Here is a 22400-nt window from a genome sequence, read left to right on the forward strand (position 1 = left end):
ATGCAAAATTCCAGTCTCCTAGGTTCAACGGTGTGAGTACACATCAAGGACACACACGCACACCCTCTAGGTTATATATTACAGATTCCTAAGGGTAACTCAAATTTGATTTTCTAAAATACAAATGCTGTACTCACGCTAGGATTTCAAGGGATGTAACGGAGGATGAAATACTATATTATGTTAAATATTTTTCTACTTTTCTTATGAAATAAATATATATATGATTTATGCTATAAATTATTTATGAAGCAAATAAAAAAACGTTTATAATTTAAAGCAAAAATAATCCAGCCCGTGCAGGGGCTCGAACCCTGGACCGTTAGGTTAAAAGCCTAACGCTCTACCAACTGAGCTACACGGGCTCAGGCATCAGCGACGTACTCATTAAAACTACTTACATAACAGTCTAACTATAGCTCTTCACAATAATTTTCAAAAAACTTCATTTTTCAATAACTATATATAACTCCTACTATATTAAAAAAATCATAATATACATGCAAAATTAAAAACTTAACTCCTAGTCGAATTAAGGACTAAATGGAGTTAGTTAAATATTTTGAACATTCTGATAGATATTTAAAACCATCATACTCCTCGAATTCTAATTTTCATGGACTTTGTTAAAATTAGTATTATTAATGCATCATTTTTGGTATCTTTTCTTAAAAATTAAACATTGATCTTAGCTAAAAACTTAGGAAAAATTGTACATAATTGAAAAATTATTCACAAAATGACAGTTATTTTAGTTAAACATTAATTTTTATGTGTCAAATTTATATAAAGATGAATCTCCAGACAAATTTCTACAAACTTTAATTATCTACAAATCAATATCATCATCGTCTTCTTTTATAATTTTGCAAATAAAAAAAAACGTAAGTGCAATTTTGACCAATTTCTTATTTTGCCTATAATTGTATAGATTTACGATTACTTTAGAAAATGTCCTTATTCGTACAGTTATTTTTTGAGAAAGTCAAACTGATAATTCAACCCCCTTATCTAGTTACCTTGAGTTGCAAAAACAACTTTTTGTTTTGTGTATAGAATAAACCCCTCCCTAACTCCGACCCCAGTTTTAAACTCCTGGACCAATGGTGTGGACGTCCATAAAAGACACACACAAACTCTATTATATATACAGATTATTTCAAAAAAAAAAAAAAAAAAAAAAATGGTCATCTATTTTTGTATACATATACGTCAAGATAATAATTTTCTATAATAACTGCAAAACAAATTAAAATTATCTTCACAAAATTTCGTAAAATAAAACTTATAATAAAAGAAGTCATAAAGAAATGTGGTATCCGCTGAGGATGAAGTACTCTGTCGTGGGGTCCCAGTGCTGGCTGAAAGTGAGTTTCAGGACCTCGGTGTTTGGAACTGACTCTAGGCCTTTCTCTCAACATGCATCCAAAAGGTGTAGTCAGAGGATAGGCATTAATGTTATAAGGGGTCCAAAAGTTTCATAAAGGCTTCAAAATAACTCAAAAGAGTTTGCAATTAAAATGGGTTTCTCTCATTTGTTGTCAATAACTATCTTTCTACCCACTTTCTTTATAATTTCTGTACAGTCTGTTGTAAAAAGTCTATGGACCCTCATGGAAAAATTTTCTTATAATACGGTTTGGTGTTTTTACCCTTCTTCCTCTCCAACGTTTCAAGGCTGCTGAAAATTAGTCCTGTAGAAACTTTGTAACTAATGTAATACATATGTGACCTGACAATATAAAAACAGACTACAATCATTACTTTTCCTAATTGAGTATTAATTCGACGAATAAATATTCACTAATTATTGTTGTAAAACAAATTCTCAAAGTTAATATCCTTGCATCTAGTGAAAAAGGATGCTCACTACTCAAGAATTAAAATGTGATGATAACATAATAATAGCTTAAGAAAAGAAAATTTACTTTTTCGGTTACCAACTCCAAAATAACTTTTAAGCTAAAAAATTCACCCAATTTTCATCCCTAATAATAGTTGTATATTGCTCATATAGAAGGTGCTCTGAAAATTATTCTCAGCATGCACCATTTTTTTAAACAGCAAGCTACAGACTGTCACACCGCCTTGGAGATATTCTTTTTTTTTTTTTTGTTTACTCATGCCTCATTCTCTATTCAATAAGTTACAAATTGACAACTTTTATCCATTTTTAAAATAAAAAGGGATCAATATTTTTAGGTCAGGATGTGAATATCAAAGTCATACCATGTTAATTTCAATATATACAATGTAGATACATGTTGATACGTTAATGTTATAAATTCATCATAGTAAGGATTACTCAATAAAAGTCATGTGCACTCCCTTTTTTGACCAACTAAATGCTATTTTATATATTTGACTATTAGTAGAGTAGTTATCAAATGAAAAAGATAACAGAATTTAAACATGAATAAATAGGTCTCCCAGGGAATAAAAATAGTTTGTGTTATTTATTTAAGATAATCAGAATAATAATATAAAAATAAAGTTACATGGTGCAACAACTTGACAAGTTTTATGAATCAAAAAATTTTTATTCTTCTTTCATAATCAGCTTTATATAGGCATACAAAATAGATTTTGTGTGTGTCCTGAATGGGTGCCACACCGTTTAACCTAGGAGGCTGAAATTTTGCATGGGGACCTCTTCTGAACATCAAAGTTAATGACAAACAGTTTTTTGTGATTTTCTTTGCAAATTTGCAAAATTTAGAAAAATGAGCATCCAATATATCAAAAAAAAAAGCTATTTATATGAAAAGAAAAATAGAGCTTTATAAGGATAATATAAATTCATTAGTATCATTTTATATTTATGATAATTTATTGAGTAATTTTGGTATATTATATCTACAAATTAAGATTTTAAAAAGATTTCCCTTTGTTAATTTGTGGCTTTGATGTTTATAGGTAATTTTAAAGATACTAAAAGACCATTTCACGTCTAGAATAGTAATTGGAGCAAACTTGAAGTTGGTGAGATTTTCAGGAATCTTATTAGACGAAGGCATTTCAACTCAAAATTTCAACTACAACTAATTGTTATACGTCTAAACCTTTGCATAAATGGGAGCTTAAGATATTGCAATTTGGCGCAAAAGTATTTATCCTTTAATACAAGGTTAAAGGGTGATTGTTAGATAAAAAATTTGGTAGCAATTTATCCTTGCTCTCCTGGGATGTTGTCAAAATCTGGCTCCCTCATATCCGATCATATAATCATAAACTTGATTCCATCAAATACAAATGATTTTTTCCTCTAAAAACATCCTCAAAGCTATTGTGTAATATAATTAGAATCAAATTTTTCTATATTAATTTCATAACAGTTTAAAAAAGTAGGCAAAATGAGCCAATTCTCCCCCGACCTCCAAAAAAAATGAGCTTCTTTTTGAGCAATTGTGCAATCACTAACAAATCCTAAGTCTAGTGATTAGTATGCATATGTAGTAAATCGTATAGTCAATTTCCTGCTCCATCGTTAATATCATAGTAAGTGAATAGCAATTATAAGTATCTTTCTCGACAACAACGAAACATTCATACTATAAATATAATTATGTAGCAGGAATAAATCTATTCCTAAATAGTTTTTCTAATTTTTTCAATTATTTTGACCATTGTCAATGTGATTTCCCTCTCCCTTCGTGTCCTGAGCAAAACCCGAGTAATCCTTTGCTAGAAATAAATATTAAAGGTTTGGTGATAAGTTGTTTATATAATTAGTTATTGGCAATTCGACAAAGACCTAAATATTTTTGGGTTTTCCGTAATAAATTCATTTCTATTCTAGAATTATTGCATGAAACAGGGTCTGATGACAAAACAAAATGCATCGGTTTGTGGTATTTTTCTTAAAAATTGATATTTGAGGGAAAAAAAGAGATTAAAAATAAAAAGAATAATTATTCAGAAAATTCACAAATATTTCTGTTAAAAGTCCATTTTTATCTGTCAAATAAATATGCAAACAAATCTCCAGACACATTTTGACAAACATTATTTACAAATACAATATTTCATGGGAAGTTCATTTTTTGCACCTGGAAAAAACAAAATTGTAATTTTCACCAATTTATTTTTTGATTTTGAATAACCATAGACAAACGTAGTTATTCGTATTCATGCTTTTTGAGACATCAATCTCTTTTTGATTAATAACTCAATCCCTATCGAGTCTCATTGAGCTGCAAAAAGTGGTTTTTGTGTTCTGAGTTTAGCATAAGCTTATATGGATCTTCCAAAAATAATTGACAACCCCATCTCAACCTGACCAGATTTGAAAGTGGCACCCATGCAAAATTTCAGTCTCCTAGGTACAACGGTGTGGGTACACATCAAGGACACACACGCACACCCTCTAGGTCATATATTACGGATTCCTAAGGGTAACTCAAATTTGATTTTCTAAAATACAAATGCTGTACTCACGCTAGGATTTCAAGGGATGTAACAGAGGATTTAATACTATATTATATTAAATATTTTTCTACTTTTCTTATGAAATAAATATATATATGATTTATGCTATACATTAATTATGAAGCAAATAAAAAACATTTATAATTTAAAGCAAAAATAATCCAGCCCGTGCAGGGGCTCGAACCCTGGACCGTTAGGTTAAAAGCCTAACGCTCTACCAACTGAGCTACACGGGCTCAGGCATCAGCGAGGTACTCAGTAAAATTAATTATATAACAGTCTAAATATAGCTCTTCACGATTATTTTCAAAAACTTCATTTTTCAATAACTATATATACCTCCTACTATATTTAAAAAAATCATAATATACATACAAAATTATAGATAGCTTCCTTAAAAACTTAACTCCTAGTCGAATTAAGGACTAAATGGAGCTAGTTCAATATTTTGAACATTCTGATAGATATTTAAAACCATCATACTCCTCGAATGCTAATTTTCATGGACTTTGTTAAAATTCGTATTATTAATGCATCATTTTTGGTATTTTTTCTTAAAAATTAAACATTGATCTTAGCTAAAAAATAAGGAAAAATTGTACATAATTGAAAAATTATTCACAAAATGACAGTTATTTTAGTTAAACATTAATTTTTATGTGTCAAATTTATATAAAGAATCTCCAGACAAATTTCTACAAACTTTAATTATCTACAAATCCAATATTCCATCATCGTCTTCTTTTATAATTTTGCAAATAAAAAAACGTAAGTGCAATTTTGACCGATTTCTTATTTTGCCTATAATTGTTTAGATTTACTAATACCTTAGAAAATGTCCTTATTCGTACAGTTATTTTTTGAGACACCAGTCAAGTTTGGATTGATAATTCAACCCCTTATCTATTAACCTTTAGTTGCAAAAACAACTTTTTCTTTTGTGTATTGAATAAGACCTCCCTACTGACCACGACCCCAGTTTTAAACTCCTGGACCAATGGTGTGGACGTCCATAAAAGACACACACAAACTCTATTATATATACAGATTATTTCAAAAAAAAAAAAAAAAAATGGTCATCTATTTTTGTATACATATACGTCAAGATAATAATTACTTTTTTCTATAATAACTGTAAAAACAAATTAAAATTATGTTCACAAAATTTCGTAAAATAAAACTTATAATAAAAGAAGTCATAAAGAAATGTGGTATCCGCTGAGGATGTAGTACTCTGTTGTGAGGTCCCAGTGCTGGCTGAAAGTGAGTTTTAGTAACCTCGGTGTTTGGATGACAGACACTGCAGGTCTTCCTCTCAACATGCATCCAAAAGGTGTAGTCGAGAGGATAAGCATTAATGTTATAAGGGGTCCAAAAGTTTCATAAAGTCTTCAAAATAACTCAAAAGACTCATTCAAAAGAGTCTTGCAATAGAGGAAATGGGTTTCTCTCATTCCTGTTGTCAGAAGTAGCCTTCCCACTCTAACAAGCCTCTTTCTACCCACTTTCTTTATAGATTTCTGTACAGTCTGTTGTAAAAAGTCGAGATCTTTTGCATGGACCCTCATGGACTTGAGGGGATTGCCTCTGGATATTTTCTTATACTCCTCCGAGTCCGGTTTGGTGTTTTTATAGTGCCCTTCTTCCTCTCCAACGTTTTAAGGCTGCTGACGGCGTACACGGTAGTCCTGTAGACACCCTACTGCTTGTAGTCCAACTAATGTAATACATATGTGACCTGACAATATAAAAACAGACTATAATCATTACTTTTCCTAATTGAGTCTTAATTCGACGAATAAATATTCACTAATTATTGACTAACATAGTAAAACGAAACTAAGCTATAATGGACAAATAATAATCAATTTCAATTAAAAATAATAGCAATAGGGTATTCCGTTGTTTACTTATATAAGTTTGGAAGCAAAATAATACAACTCCATCATTGATTATATTATTTAGTATGAAATATAAGCTGTGATGCAAATCAAGAGCATTTTAGGTATGTAAAAAAAATTAAAATGGTAATCCAAGCAAAGTGAAGAATGGTTGGAACTAAAAAAGCATAACCGTCATGATGATTCATTAGATCAGCTTAAAGCGTGAGCAATTGTTCAATCACTAATAAATCCTAAGTCTAGTGATTAGTATGCATATTTAGTAAAAAGTATAGTCAATTTCCTGCTCCATCGTTAATATCATAGTAAGTGAATAGCAATTATCAGTATCTTTGTCGACAACAACGCAACATTTATACTATAAATATAATTATGTAGCAGGAATAAATCTATTCCTAAATAGTTTTTCTAATTTTTTCAATTATTTTGACCATTGTCAATGTGATTTCCCTCTCCTTCGTGTCCTGAGCAAAACCCGAGTAATCCTTTGCTAGAAATAAATATTAAAGGTTTGGTGTTAAGTTGTTTATATAATTAGTTATTGGCGATTCGACAAAGACCTAAATATTTTTGGGTTTTCCGTAATAAATTCATTTCTATTCTAGAATTATTGCATGAAACAGGGTCTGATGACAAAACAAAATGCATCGGTTTGTGGTATTTTTTCTTAAAAAATGATATTTGAGGGAAAAAAAGAGATTAAAAATAAAAAGAATAATTATTCAGAAAATTCACAAATATTTCTGTTAAAAGTCCATTTTTATCTGTCAAATAAATATGCAAACAAATCTCCAGACACATTTTGACAAACATTATTTACAAATACAATATTTCATGGGAAGTTCATTTTTTGCACCTGGAAAAAACAAAATTGTAATTTTCACCAATTTATTTTTTGATTTTGAATAACCATAGACAAACGTAGTTATTCGTATTCATGCTTTTTGAGACATCAATCTCTTTTTGATTAATAACTCAATCCCTATCGAGTCTCATTGAGCTGCAAAAAGTGGTTTTTGTGTTCTGAGTTTAGCATAAGCTTATATGGATCTTCCAAAAATAATTGACAACCCCATCTCAACCTGACCAGATTTGAAAGTGGCACCCATGCAAAATTTCAGTCTCCTAGGTACAACGGTGTGGGTACACATCAAGGACACACACGCACACCCTCTAGGTCATATATTACGGATTCCTAAGGGTAACTCAAATTTGATTTTCTAAAATACAAATGCTGTACTCACGCTAGGATTTCAAGGATGTAACAGAGGATTTAATACTATATTATATTAAATATTTTTCTACTTTTCTTATGAAATAAATATATATATGATTTATGCTATAATTAATTATGAAGCAAATAAAAAACGTTTATAATTTAAAGCAAAAATAATCCAGCCCGTGCAGGGGCTCGAACCCTGGACCGTTAGGTTAAAAGCCTAACGCTCTACCAACTGAGCTACACGGGCTCAGGCATCAGCATAGTACTCAGTAAAAATAATTATATAACAGTCTAAATATAGCTCTTCACGATTATTTTCAAAAAACTTCATTTTTCAATAACTATATATACCTCCTACTATATTTAAAAAAATCATAATATACATACAAAATTATAGATAGCTTCCTTAAAAACTTAACTCCTAGTCGAATTAAGGACTAAATGGAGCTTGTTCAATATTTTGAACATTCTGATAGATATTTAAAACCATCATACTCCTCGAATGCTAATTTTCATGGACTTTGTTAAAATTAGTATTATTAATGCATCATTTTTGGTATTTTTTCTTAAAAATTAAACATTGATCTTAGCTAAAAAATAAGGAAAAATTGTACATAATTGAAAAATTATTCACAAAATGACAGTTATTTTAGTTAAACATTAATTTTTATGTGTCAAATTTATATAAAGAATCTCCAGACAAATTTCTACAAACTTTAATTATCTACAAATCCAATATTCCATCATCGTCTTCTTTTATAATTTTGCAAATAAAAAAACGTAAGTGCAATTTTGACCGATTTCTTATTTTGCCTATAATTGTTTAGATTTACTAATACCTTAGAAAATGTCCTTATTCGTACAGTTATTTTTTGAGACACCAGTCAAGTTTGGATTGATAATTCAACCCCCTTATCTATTAACCTTTAGTTGCAAAAACAACTTTTTCTTTTGTGTATTGAATAAGACCTCCCTACTGACCACGACCCCAGTTTTAAACTCCTGGACCAATGGTGTGGACGTCCATAAAAGACACACACAAACTCTATTATATATACAGATTATTTCAAAAAAAAAAAAAAAAAAAAATGGTCATCTATTTTTGTATACATATACGTCAAGATAATAATTACTTTTTTTCTATAATAACTGTAAAAACAAATTAAAATTATGTTCACAAAATTTCGTAAAATAAAACTTATAATAAAAGAAGTCATAAAGAAATGTGGTATCCGCTGAGGATGTAGTACTCTGTTGTGAGGTCCCAGTGCTGGCTGAAAGTGAGTTTTAGTAACCTCGGTGTTTGGATGACAGACACTGCAGGTCTTCCTCTCAACATGCATCCAAAAGGTGTAGTCGAGAGGATAAGCATTAATGTTATAAGGGGTCCAAAAGTTTCATAAAGTCTTCAAAATAACTCAAAAGAGTCTTGCAATAGAGGAAATGGGTTTCTCTCATTCCTGTTGTCAGAAGTAGCCTTCCCACTCTAACAAGCCTCTTTCTACCCACTTTCTTTATAGATTTCTGTACAGTCTGTTGTAAAAAGTCGAGATCTTTTGCATGGACCCTCATGGACTTGAGGGGATTGCCTCTGGATATTTTCTTATACTCCTCCGAGTCCGGTTTGGTGTATTTTATAGTGCCCTTCTTCCTCTCCAACGTTTTAAGGCTGCTGACGGCGTACACGGTAGTCCTGTAGACACCCTACTGCTTGTAGTCCAACTAATGTAATACATATGTGACCTGACAATATAAAAACAGACTATAATCATTACTTTTCCTAATTGAGTCTTAATTCGACGAATAAATATTCACTAATTATTGACTAACATAGTAAAACGAAACTAAGCTATAATGGACAAATAATAATCAATTTCAATTAAAAATAATAGCAATAGGGTATTCCGTTGTTTACTTATATAAGTTTGGAAGCAAAATAATACAACTCCATCATTGATTATATTATTTAGTATGAAATATAAGCTGTGATGCAAATCAAGAGCATTTTAGGTATGTAAAAAAATTAAAATGGTAATCCAAGCAAAGTGAAGAATGGTTGGAACTAAAAAAGCATAACCGTCATGATGATTCATTAGATCAGCTTAAAGCTTGAGCAATTGTTCAATCACTAATAAATCCTAAGTCTAGTGATTAGTATGCATATTTAGTAAAAAGTATAGTCAATTTCCTGCTCCATCGTTAATATCATAGTAAGTGAATAGCAATTATCAGTATCTTTGTCGACAACAACGCAACATTTATACTATAAATATAATTATGTAGCAGGAATAAATCTATTCCTAAATAGTTTTTCTAATTTTTTCAATTATTTTGACCATTGTCAATGTGATTTCCCTCTCCCTTCGTGTCCTGAGCAAAACCCGAGTAATCCTTTGCTAGAAATAAATATTAAAGGTTTGGTGTTAAGTTGTTTATATAATTAGTTATTGGCGATTCGACAAAGACCTAAATATTTTTGGGTTTTCCGTAATAAATTCATTTCTATTCTAGAATTATTGCATGAAACAGGGTCTGATGACAAAACAAAATGCATCGGTTTGTGGTATTTTTTCTTAAAAAATGATATTTGAGGAAAAAAAGAGATTAAAAATAAAAAGAATAATTATTCAGAAAATTCACAAATATTTCTGTTAAAAGTCCATTTTTATCTGTCAAATAAATATGCAAACAAATCTCCAGACACATTTTGACAAACATTATTTACAAATACAATATTTCATGGGAAGTTCATTTTTTGCACCTGGAAAAAACAAAATTGTAATTTTCACCAATTTATTTTTTGATTTTGAATAACCATAGACAAACGTAGTTATTCGTATTCATGCTTTTGAGACATCAATCTCTTTTTGATTTATATTTTATACTCAGCCCCTATCGAGTCTCATTGAGCTGCAAAAAGTGGTTTTTGTGTTCTGAGTTTAGCATAAGCTTATATGGATCTTCCAAAATAATTGACAACCCCATCTCAACCTGACCAGATTTGAAAGTGGCACCCATGCAAAATTTCAGTCTCCTAGGTACAACGGTGTGGGTACACATCAAGGACACACACGCACACCCTCTAGGTCATATATTACGGATTCCTAAGGGTAACTCAAATTTGATTTTCTAAAATACAAATGCTGTACTCACGCTAGGATTTCAAGGGATGTAACAGAGGATTTAATACTATATTATATTAAATATTTTTCTACTTTTCTTATGAAATAAATATATATATGATTTATGCTATACATTAATTATGAAGCAAATAAAAACGTTTATAATTTAAAGCAAAAATAATCCAGCCCGTGCAGGGGCTCGAACCCTGGACCGTTAGGTTAAAAGCCTAACGCTCTACCAACTGAGCTACACGGGCTCAGGCATCAGCGAGGTACTCAGTAAAATTAATTATATAACAGTCTAAATATAGCTCTTCACGATTATTTTCAAAAAACTTCATTTTTCAATAACTATATATACCTCCTACTATATTTAAAAAAATCATAATATACATACAAAATTAAAAACTTAACTCCTAGTCGAATTAAGGACTAAATGGAGTTAGTTAAATATTTTGAACATTCTGATAGATATTTAAAACCATCATACTCCTCGAATGCTAATTTTCATGGACTTTGTTAAAATTATTATTATTAATGCATCATTTTTGGTATTTTTTCTTAAAAATTATACATTGATCTTATCTAAAAATCGAAGAAAAATTGTACATAATTGAAAAATTATTCAGAAAATAATATGAAAATAAAGTTACATGGTGCAACAACTTGACAAGTTATATATACCGATTATTTCAAAAAAAAAAAATGTAATCTATTTTTGTATACATATACGTCAAGATAATAATTACTTTTTTTCTATAATAACTGTAAAATCAAATTAAAATTATGTTCACAAAATTTCGTAAAATAAAACTTATAATGAAAGAAGCAATTCTATAAATTTAGCTCAAACAACCTGTGTTTATTATTATGGTTTGTGTATGTCTATATGTAAAACATATAAAATTATTATTCTTCAGCCCCTGAAGAAGGTCAATATTCCTCCTGATGACATCGACTATACTTGTGTATACGGGTTGACCTTTGCACCCTTGCTGCCTACATCATGGAGATGGATTTGGGGAGAATTGAGTCCGCTTTTAAGGTGTGGAGGCCTCCACGTGATCCAGCAAACATCCAGACTGCCTTCGTTGTAGTTAGACCAAACTCCTTTAGGATAATTTCCTCAACTTTGCTTTTGAATGGAGTTGTCCTATTACACTCATAGCGAGGTCTCCCACTTTTTGCACAAAAGGAACATGTCCTCTCTTCTTTGTTCTTTTTGGACTTGTTTGTATAAAGGCTGGCTCGATGTAGCGAGTCTGTATCTGAGCAATTTTTGATTCGAGTTGGTATACGGGCTCTTCATTCTGGTGTACCAACATTCTAATAAAATGCTTGCTTCTCTCTTCTCCATGGCGTTGGATTCTTCTTTTAGCTATCGTCTTTGAGAAGTCAGACATAAAATGCGTATTAATTTAGTTCTTAATTGATTAGACTCAAGGGCTATATAAAATGGAGTCAACAGACCATGTTCATTTGGCATTTCCAGTTTTCTCATCACCAATCTCGAGGCAAGCAAAAACGTCTGAGGTCGATTTTCTCTTTTTGATTGCAATAGTTGACCTCTGAAGGTCATTCCTGTGTGATAGAAATATTATCCTCTACTGTTGATCATTTTGTTAAATTTTTTGACATAATTATTTGAGCAGCAAACTCACGTTTCTCACTACTCTAACGCATAATAAGATCAAAATACATCTGTAACCTTACCGTGATCCTGTTGTCCAACAGACAAACAAACAGTGGAAGGCACGTAGCCTCCGTTCAACTGCGTTGCTGGACGTAAATATCATGTACATTCAACGTATTTTAGGTAATTTGAACTATTTAAAAAAGGCACGCTATAATTTTAATTGAACATTTTTTTTTTTTGTATTTATCAGCATTTATATGTTTTCAAATTTTTACAAACAAACAAAATAGACAAAAGAGAACATACCAAACAATTCACGTAAAAGCTATAATAAACAAACCACCATCCACTATGTCATGATGAAGATCATTAAAAAAATTACAAATATAAATATTTTAAAATACTTGTGTTTCAGCTTTATGATTTTTCTCCTTCCTTGACCTTATATCATACAAAATAAAAGGACCACATTCTGTCCTGCTAATAAATGTCAAACAATCGTTTCTTTGACTCTTGCATCCAAAAGAGTTATCTAAAATCGAAATAGCGTCTATATATGATATTTAAAAGAGAACAGTCCCACAAGAAATGGTCAGTAGTTTTTTTATTAAAGAGCCGAAAGGCCACGTTTTTCTTGATAAAAGTTGGAGGAGGTAAATATCATCTACATTGAGCCCGTCTTAAGTAACTTAAACTTTTAAAAATATTTGCCCCATAACTTCAAATTTTACACACATGAACATCATTTGAAAATGATTCTTTCTTGACCAAATATTGTGGTGATACTATTAAATTATTTAATTACCTTGCTGTGTAACTCGTTAGTAGTTTAAAGGAAAGGATAGTTGTAAGGATAGTCAAACTTTATTGAATGTAATGTTTTCTATTATTTATTTCTTAGAAAATGTGTTTCCATGCTAATAGTGGTACATATGATATGTGGCAAAATTTTCATGTAATCAATTACTTACACCAAATTTACCCGTCAGAGTTGCAACCTATCTCTTAGATTGATGAATTTTCTTTGGACACACGTACACTTTTCTTCATAAGATTTGCTTCGGCGATGCCTCAGATCACCTTAGTTTATCATTCCTCGGAAGGGGTGCCATTTTTCCTTTTCTTTGTAGAATGTATTACTCCATTTGAAGGGTTGTTTCATGGAGATTGAGCTGTTAATTAAAAAGTTCAGAGGTTGCACACAAAAATATATGTATCTTATTTTGTAACAAAAGAGTAAAGGATCGTGTATCTGTTTTTTATTCCATATTTAGAATCAATAACGTATTTTTTCGAAAGTTTGACCAAAATCTGACGAGAAATTAGAGCAGCAAGGTTTAAACCCACGATCTTTATGAAGTACATTTGGGTCAAAATATATTTACCATATTGTAAGAGTGTATGTCCGCTCTATTTGGTACATACAATATGCTAAAAATGCTGGATTAATAACGGAATGTTCTTAGACAGTGGTGGACATAAAAAAAAAAAAAAAGCTAACTTCATCAGTATCCTAGAAGGATCGCTTCAGCATGATGAGACATACCACTCACCTCAATTTGACCGAGATCACAATAATAAAAAAAAATCATGAGGAACTCGGTCTCAATTCTTTTGTCAGTATATAGGACCATCACCTGATGTCGAATGAAAATGGGTTTGAAAGGTGAAAGAATTTCCACTTTAACAAAATCTTCTAAATTAAATTATACATATATTATGGGGCTGTCATCAAAATATGGAATTCTTCAGGACTGACATTACCAAGGAGTGGGTGAAATATCACATATCATTAGACACATAGTTAAAGCTGTTATACAGGATAGTGAAGAAAATCTAAATTAATAAAACAAAATTTTACTCCTGGGTATTCATAATAACATCCACCCTTGCTTCCTTATATCTTGAATCCACATTGACAGAATTGAGTGAAAGATCTGTGTTTTTTTTAATTTTTTTTGCAAAAACCAATTTGGGTTTGAATGAAATCTTGCAGGCGTTTGGTATGATACATTGAACTTGTATAAATACAAGGTAAACTGATGTACATCATACATATATTATGTAAGAAATAACAATTTGTAATATTTTTTGTATTTTGTCAGCGTTACTTTAATTGGACAGATGAAGCTGCACTGATTAATTATAAGTTACTCCATCGGACCTAGGAATTGTTCTTATATTTATTCCTCTAGGAAGGACCGAGATGTGAACCTACGCATATTAAGTTCAAGAGAATAACTCCCCAGAGCGCGTTGTCCATTGAGCTACGTCGTTCTATTGTAGTGGAATTAATAAAATCTCGGAGGCATTTTGCATGTAGTATCGACCGTGTGTAGCTAAGGCTAGACCACCTGGCCTAATTTTTACTATAAGGCTACCTAGCCTAATAGAGGTTAATGCACTCCCTGCATTATCAGTCATGACGTCATATTTTTAGTTTTTTTTTTTTTCAAGCTTTTATTATTATTCTTACATTTTTGAGGAAAGAACATCGATCATCTATGTATTGAGTAACTACGCGTGAGTCTGCTCATCAAAAACAGTGAGTAACTCAAAGGATTTCTTGGTTAGTTAATTTCCTAGTAGATAAAAAGGTAGTCTATTGGCCAATTCAGTTCGGATAAAAAATGATCACATGGTCATCGTTTTGCTCCATGGTCAATAGCTTTGTCATGGACAAGTCTAGAAAAGAACTCGAATTATATCAACAACGAAACATTACCCTCTGTATTTAATAAAATGATTACACATACTTATATTTCTCAAAAAATTTTGTTGAAATGTGTATTATATTTTGAATATATGCGGCAACACAACATAACTTTCTTTCAAAAATGAATGCTTAACAAAGTAAATTCTACAATGCATGTTTCTAAAGAATATTAAATACTTCTTTAATACTTTACATACTATGAATATATATGCATTACATAATAAAAGAATTTTTTTACATTAAAAAAGTTTGAGTTATTGAGTCATCTTGAGCATCACATTTAGAAGAAACTCAAGTAAATGGGAATATTATATAAAAACTTTGATCTTTTAACAAAGATTTAACCCATTTGAAGGGAAAATGCTTTATTTTTAAAAGATACGCCACATCTATTATCCGTGTACAGGTTTATAGAGAGTGGGTACCCAAAACTTTCTGCACTACTTAATTACAATTGTATCCCCGATAATTTTAATAAGTCTTCATTACGTAACCAAACGAGAACTGAAATAAACACAAACAAGTTTACCATGTCTCTAAGTGTAAAAATATCGGAGCAAAAACAAAAAAAAAACAGTAACGTCTGTATCTTCATCAAGAAGTCCAGTAACAATATAAATTACTTCTGGCCTGCCTCCTTGTGGCCCTTTTCGAGCCATGACCTCAGCCCCCCTTGTTTTTGCAGTTTGAGGTGTCTAAAGAAAAATGTCTCACGCACCTCTTATCTTAATTTGAATTCCCTACGAGCTTCTATCATGACAGCATGGTAACCCATGGGCATGACCTTCCTCGCCAAGAGCTGCAATCTGTTCACCGCCGTGTCGAGGCTATTATTGTCTGTAAATGATATTGAATAAAAATACAGCTAAACTGGGTGCACCAGCTAAATGTGCTGCGAAAAGTAATTTTCTCTCCAACCATTTGTCAGATTAAAAACATAAACCAGATTCTGAGAGCTTGATGAATTATGATATATTTTATTGAATAAAATTCCCTCTATCCCCAATTACAGTCTCGATACTAGGATGAAAGCGCGAGCAGGCCTTCACCTGTTAGTCCTTTGGCAAATCCAGGAATTACTTCTTCATCTGACTGATAATTTTGCCAAGGAATCGTTTGGCTTGTCTTTCAATCGTACCCCACACAAAAAAGATCCTTCGGATCGAGTGAGTTTGGAGGCGAAAACTCCGGCGAGATTAACCCAACAAAATTGTCTTTGAGTTATTTGAAACTTTTTATCCAGGTGTGGCAGGGAGCTATGTCCTACTACCACATGTAAGGCCTCTCATTGACAACCATGTCAATCCAGGGCTTCACTTGGGTTCGTGTCATAGTATGAGTAAGTATGAGTGTTCACTTTGAGGCCTTATGGGAAGGCAAGAGTAGGCATGCCGTGGCCTTCGGAGCTAACTACCCCAAACACCATGATGTGGCCTGGGAACTTTGTCTGTATGAGCTTTAAGGCCTTAAAATTACCTCCTTACATAGCGATCGAACGTCTCACCGACCCCCAGAATTCGAACGAGTGTTATGTTGTCGGTCCAGCCGTATATTCTAAGGAGGGCTCCGTGCCTTTTTCCAAATATTTTGGATCAACAAATTCGTCAATTGATTCCTTTTTTATTTTTTCAACTATTGCAGGTTTGAAAAAATTATATAACAAGAAAGTCATCTGCATAAGTGCCACATTTGCCCGAGAGGTGCGTCATAGCTTGCGCATAATATTGAAACATATCACTAATTGATTTTGAGTTATTTTTTCCTGATTCCATAACAATCAAGTTTTTAAAATTTAGTTATTCAACTACTAGTTTTGTTTCCCCAATCTCTACGTTCAAACCTCAAAAACTCCGTCTCTATTAAAATAAAAAGGTTTTGTGATTTAAAAATTCCTTTTGTTTGTTAGAGGAAGTATTTCATGATAAATCATAAATTACTAACGTCGCATTTTCCTTTCCCAAAATAAGAGACATTTTTAAATCACAAAACCTCTTTATTTTGAAAGGGATCATTGTTTACGTTTGTAGGTTATAGTATGCCAGGCATCTACACGCATGATGGATGTGATAACCCATCTTAACATTTCTATTATTTTTAGCGACGTATAAATTGATTAAATTTCTTGAAAAGCTACTATACATACAATATTGTTAAAACACTAAATTTATCTTAGGATATAGCTAAAATATTATTATTTTAAATAAAAAATGAAGGGAAGAGAACTTTAAACACTGATGTGTCTAAACAAAAAAAATGGGAAAAGGTATCAATCAATCAATTGAAAGTAGTTCAAACTTAGTTGGAAGGAGAAAATCTCATTAGAAAGCTTGTAGATGTATGAAAAGTTAAACAACGGTTGTATCAATTATTTATATTGAAAAATAAATATTTTTTGAAAATTTTGAATAGTTCTATGTAAAATTATAATTATTTTTGATAAAAAAATACAAAAATCTACCACTATTTACAAAAAATACAAAAATCTACTATTTACAAAAAAAATAAATAGGAAAACAATTTTAAAGACCTATATATATTTTCAAAAATTAAGTTTTTTTGGAAAAAAATTCAAATATTAAAGTTTTTGGAGATAAATTTTAAAATCTCTAGCTAGTCTCAGGAAATTATATATATAATTAATATTAAATTTTCTAGTAAAAAACAAGAATTCCTATATTTCAAATATAATTTTTTTTTTTAATTTAAAAATCCTTAGTTATTCACAAAAATTATTCATAAATCTACAAGTATTTACATAAGATTTAATTTTTGAAAAAAAAACTTAATAATTACATTTCCAATATTAAATATTCGGAAAAAAAAGACAAAGATCCATAGCTAATGACAAAAAAAAAGCTATTTTTCAAAAAAAAATTGAAAAACTCAATTTCTCAGAAAAAAACTTTTTTGGAAACAAATTCCAAATATTAATTTTTTTGCACTGCTGCAAAATTTGCCCCTATGCCCTTTTGTTATAAGGAAAAAAATTACCTACCCCTATTTTCAGCATAAAATTATTTCCTCCTGACAAAAAAAAATCTATTAAAAAGCAAATTGAGTAATCCAGTTGACTCAGAGGCCCTGAGGTGGCCAAAGGTTCTTGGACCAGAAGTTCACGTTACTACCCATCCACTCTAATACAATATTAGCAGTATGGGCCGGAGTCCTGTTTAACTGAAATACGTACTTGGCCTTGTTTGACTTCTTCTTGGTCTTGGTGATCTATGGGACCACATTTTTCTTCAACACCATCATGTAGTCAGTTGCAGGTAACCGGTATCCAACAGGAAACAAAATTGGGGGCATTTTTCCCCCAGTTGATGCCACAACCCAAAACATAATAACAGAGGTCGGATAGTTGGTATTGGTCACTGTCCTGATGTTGTTGTCAGCCTTTCAAAGCCTACCACCAGATCCATCTTCTTCTTCTTGGCGTACTCTTATATCTTCATCGTTGAGTTGACTTTAAAGGCTACACGATATCTTCAGGGTTCACTTTGGTGGGTCTTCCACTCTTGGGATTGTCATTATTGTTTCCCCATCAAATAAACGATTTCTGACCCGACAGACTGTGGCCTTGCTGACGTTTAAGGCCTTCATGATGTCTGAGGTGGTCCTCCCGGCGTGCATTAAATTACCTATGATGGTTCTTGTTACCTCCATCGCGACGTATATAGATTTTGTGTTTACAAACATGCATTTGGGATATTTATTTACAATACTACTACAAGTATTGTGTCAGTCCTTCGTCCGGTCCAGTTCAATCCTGCATATAGTTCCTAAAAATAAAGTTCGGTCCTTGATGACATCACTCAACATTATTTCTTGTTTTTGTTTTGGCCTACAGTCTTAAGTACTGGTCCTTAGACTGCACTGGATTGCACTGAGTAAATAAGGACCGAAATAACACTAATCTCTACTATGCACATATATGGCAAACAGCCTATTTATAGTACAATATATACTCAAAGAAAAATTATTAAAAGAGAAGGATTCAGTAGACGATAACTTCAAGAGTAAGTCAATACATAAGATAAGATATGATTGTTTTAGGTGCCATTTTTTATGAGTATATTGTATTCCTTTACTCTTTTACGGAATAAAATTCCTTTCATTCATGAACGATGAGTACATCAATGACTCTTTGGATTTGATGAGGACGGGGTTGATGGTCACAAACCAATTCATATAGGATAGGTTACATAACATAAATAAAATACCTTTTATTTTATAGTTTGGGTAATTGACCAATACTTTTAGAAGGGATCGGTGTTAAGAAAAAACTAAGTATAGCGATTAGAAAAGGAAAAACAGTTGATTCACGTGCTCTCTCTTCTTTTTTGATCATTATTTAATAAGTTGTTTGGGTGTCAAGATTTGCCTCTAAAATATGAAGAATTATCGCTTATTTTTGTTGTAAATTATTTTCAAATGCATAAATATGTATGAATTGAGATGTAATTTAAATACTTTCCTACATTAATGATATTTTAAATATAAACGGATCTACTCTTTATACCAGTAATTCATATTCTCCTCTTAAAATCATATAACAAGCAGCAGATATAATTAAGGGTTTTAATTCAGTACTACCATATGTCTCACTCCAGCCTTCTTCTCGCGCTCTTACTCAAATACAATCTGTACTAATACTATTTATAAGAATTTCCTACTTGAGTTGAATTGGTTCTAAGACTGATTAACTAATCTGTCTTTTTAGTCTTTTTATATCGGCCCGATCTCTTTTACCATTCAACGGTCCTAAGGACCGATTAGTTGGTCTTTCCAGCCTATATATTATTTTATTTTCTTCATCCCTAGTCATCTAGTCCTATACACTTTAAGTATATTGTCTCTTTGAAAAGGTTATCCCATGGAGATTATTTTGAAGACGACAAAATAAATTTTAACCATTAAATGTGAAATTTGTGCTTTATTAAACAATTCCCGGTACTTTTTTGACAGAATGAGTAACTCCGCATCAAATCCTGAGGGTAACTCTCCGTCTTTTATGAGCTCACTCATATGTTCCATCCGATTTCATATACATCAATGATAGCTTGTATGTAGAAGAAAAGGAAGCTAAGAGCTTCATTTTGGCAACTCCAAAAAAGCGGGCAACCGATTTTCATCACTCATTCAAAATTCTTAGCAAATATAACTTTTTTCTTCAACGTATCAAAAAGTACCTTCAGTTGGAAAAATACAAATGGGACAAATATATGTTACTACGTTATAATGAATATTGCATTAAAATACGCATATATATATATATATATATATTTTTTTAGACAAATGTCTTTCGGCGAATTATCTACTCACGGTCCCTTTTAGAGCAATTGTTTGTTTTTTGTCTAACAAGTGACCTTAGTACATCTATTTAATTGACTTTTAATATGATACAGATCAATTATATTAACCTTTTGAAATATATCTTTGTTGACTAATTGAAAAAAACAATAGTCAATTACCATTCACTCACGATAATAAATTATAACTCCTTTGTTTCAACTTCCTGTCAAAGACTAATGAATGTGAAAAAGTTAAAAACTTAGCAGCAAAAGGCCAACTTTGCAAACACCTGCCTTTATTTTTTCTTCTTAAATTGACATTGTTTTTTGTAATTTCATTTTTCAATAAACTGTTCAAAAAAGTTTTGTAGGCAATAACAGAAGGGTCGAAAAGAAACATATTATCTAAACAGACTTATGAATTGGAAACACTGTAGTTTCATGTATAAAAATATTGAACAGATAATAAATCAATTGAAATTTGCTCAATTGAGCGCTGCTCAAAATACTTGTGTGGGAGAACGCTCATTGTTTTAAATAACGAGTGGAAGCGCACTAATAATGTTAGAAGAGCGATAACATTGGTCGAATTTTTGCTGATTTAAATAGGTTTTTATGACTTTTTCTGTTTCTACTTCTTATGAGATAACATCAAAAAAATTGAGGGTTAAGTAATAATTTTAAAGATTACAAGAAAAGACTGCTGAGGTTATGTCTCAAAATAAGCTAGAATATTATTTTCTTTGCTGTATCTATGACTCTCTGCTGTTTTGCTAGACGAGTTTGCCTTTCATGTAATTGACTACTCTAAGAAGGCTCAGATATCGGTTTCTTTAGAGACAACGCCATCTCCATCCCGTTGGGAGATACCGTTGGAAGATTAATCTTTATTTTTTGTAAATGAATTTTCCCATATTTTTATATAGTAAATTGACATGAGATCTCAAAATCTCACGCAAGCATTAATTCAAAAACTTGAGAAAACTTTGTTCAAGCTTAAGATAATTAGACTTAACTGCATGATTGAGTCCGAAACCTCGTAAATACACATGTCACCTAAGACAGTGATTAAATTGTAATTTTTGGACTTTTTTTTCCAAAAACAAGATCCCAAATGTAAATAGGATCAAACCAGGTAACACTGAAATCGGTAGCTGAATCAATGCCCCTAGTGAATAATTTAGTGTGTAGACAATGTTGGTTTATATAAAGGCGGTTTCAGTCTTACCATAAAAATACAATTCAGGCTTATTATACTAATATCGAATCCATATATTTTTAATTTTCAGGGCCGGATATGGCCCGGAGGCCACCTTGATAATCCCTGATCTATATGTGATAGTTTATCTTTCTATATATAAATTTTTGTCAGCCTATGCGAAAAATTGAAACTAAATGATTGCAACCTTTTCATAATAAAGATTTATAACCTTGCCAAGCTAATCGAAGAGATGCTAATAATATATAATCTGAGTAAGAGAGTGGGATATCGTTTCTTTCGAGTTATTCAGACAATTAGCTATTCGAGGGGATTGTAAAGGTATATTTAAGGTATTTTCATGTGAAAAATGTTGTGAGATTGTGTTCTTTGAAATATCAAGGGAAGAGATGGTTATACTTGTAGACCAACCGTGGTTTGAGAAATAAAATTGGAGGTGAAGTGGATCGCTACTCATTTTGTTATACACATATCCAGAAAAATTAGTATTTATATTTCAAGAATTAAATTTGAATTTTCTAATATCAACAAATAATACTTTTAAATTTAATGATGGATAATATTTTACTCACATTTGATGGGGCTAAAGTTTGTTGAAATTTTTTGAAAAAATTACTCTAATATAAAATCTTACTTTAAATGAAAATATTTTTTCATAATATTATTTCTTATTGAATGGTTTAAAGTCAGATAAACTTCTTATTCCTTTAATATAACATTTTTTTTTTAAATATAAAATAATTAGAGGATTAATATAAATTGCAATCAAATCAAATGATGATTCTAAAGCTGCTAAAATACCTCACAGATTTGTTGTTAAACATTAAAATTAAGAAATGAACGTAAGATAAAATTTTACTATTTA

General features: G+C 31.1%; 4 non-coding genes across 4 annotated transcripts; all 4 read right to left on the minus strand.

Moving 5' to 3' along the window:
* Positions 1–292: 292 nt before the first annotated feature.
* TRNAK-UUU (transfer RNA lysine (anticodon UUU)) lies at positions 293–365 on the minus strand. Its single transcript has one exon. It is a non-coding gene; the product is annotated as a tRNA-Lys (tRNA).
* Positions 366–4591: 4226 nt separating this feature from the next.
* On the minus strand, positions 4592–4664 carry TRNAK-UUU (transfer RNA lysine (anticodon UUU)). Its single transcript has one exon. It is a non-coding gene; the product is annotated as a tRNA-Lys (tRNA).
* Positions 4665–7725: 3061 nt separating this feature from the next.
* Positions 7726–7798, minus strand: TRNAK-UUU (transfer RNA lysine (anticodon UUU)). Its single transcript has one exon. It is a non-coding gene; the product is annotated as a tRNA-Lys (tRNA).
* Positions 7799–10857: 3059 nt separating this feature from the next.
* TRNAK-UUU (transfer RNA lysine (anticodon UUU)) lies at positions 10858–10930 on the minus strand. The gene has a single exon. It is a non-coding gene; the product is annotated as a tRNA-Lys (tRNA).
* Positions 10931–22400: the final 11470 nt, after the last annotated feature.

The sequence above is a fragment of the Lepeophtheirus salmonis genome, chromosome 9 (genome assembly GCF_016086655.4).
Source record: "Lepeophtheirus salmonis chromosome 9, UVic_Lsal_1.4, whole genome shotgun sequence".
Lineage (NCBI taxonomy): Eukaryota > Metazoa > Arthropoda > Copepoda > Siphonostomatoida > Caligidae > Lepeophtheirus > Lepeophtheirus salmonis.